Genomic DNA, 1187 nt, shown 5'->3' on the forward strand with positions numbered 1-1187 from the left:
CCCGGGTGCTGGGACTTGGCGGCGTGGGCAGCGTCCTCCTCCATGGCCGGGCAGGTGGGCAGGGAGGTCCCTCTTCTTGCTCCGGGTGGACGGTGGCGAGGGGCGCAGAGCTAGGCCGGCCGCTTGGAGCTCACTCAGAGCAGCGCGCTCCAGCCGGGAGAGGTGCAGACAGGCCACCCGGCTCCACTGACCGGGGCCTGCACCCCAGCTGCTCTTAAAAGCCCGCCCCACCCAGTGGGAGGCGAAGGTCGGAGCAGAGCCACTCAGGGATCAGAGGTGTGCACACACTTCCTCGCTTTCCTGCAGGGCTAGCTTTCTTTCCGACTCCTCTTCCCTTTTAAAAAGAAGTTGAATGCCATATTTCAGTCATGACTTCATCTAGGGGCGGGGAAAACAGCTCCCCGGCCAGCTCCCCGCCTCCAGTTGGCCAGCGCTGGTAAACTTGTCCCTGGCTGCTATGCTACAGATGCAACAGAGCGGCTGTTCTTTTTTTTTTTTTTTCCTCTTTCCTGAATACAAGTTATTCTAACGGAAAGTATTGTTTGCACTTGCCCTAGACCTGACGGATGGACTGCAGAACGCCTGGTGTCCAAGGAGACGGGAGGGGTCAAATGTGAAGGGTGCTTGCAGCCCAGCTTGTGTTGTTCGTTTTTAGTGTCTGAAGGGACGGAAGGGACCCTGCTAACACCCAGGAAAGCAGCCCAGTTCTTCTTGTAATTGGGGATGCAAGATAAATCAAAAGAGACTGAACCTCAAGGATGTTAACACATGTAACGTTGCCCAGCTGGGTGGTGTGGCTCAGTGGTTGAGCATCATCAACCTAGAACCAGGAGGTCACAGTTCAATTCCCAGTCAGGGCACATGCCCGGGATGCGGGCTTCATCCCCAGTGTGGGGTGAGCAGGAGGCAGATGTTTCATGATTCTCTCTCATCATTGATGCTTCTATTTCTCTTTCCCTCTTTCTTGCTCTCTGAAATCAATAAAAACATATTTTTAAAAATATAGTTTCTTTTGGGAAGTAAAATTGAAAGAGGAGCCCCTTGAGCTCCCCCAGTAAATAAAGCCTGGTCTCTTTAAGAGCCTCCCATGCCCGTTTGTTTGAAATGGTTTAGTCCCTGCCGAGAGACCTTCTCAGGTGCCCCCTCTGCCAGGCACTCACTGACACGTGCCCAGAAGGGGCTGCCAG

This window comes from Myotis brandtii, unplaced genomic scaffold (genome assembly GCF_000412655.1).
Source record: "Myotis brandtii unplaced genomic scaffold, ASM41265v1 scaffold381, whole genome shotgun sequence".
NCBI classification, from domain to species: Eukaryota; Metazoa; Chordata; class Mammalia; order Chiroptera; family Vespertilionidae; genus Myotis; species Myotis brandtii.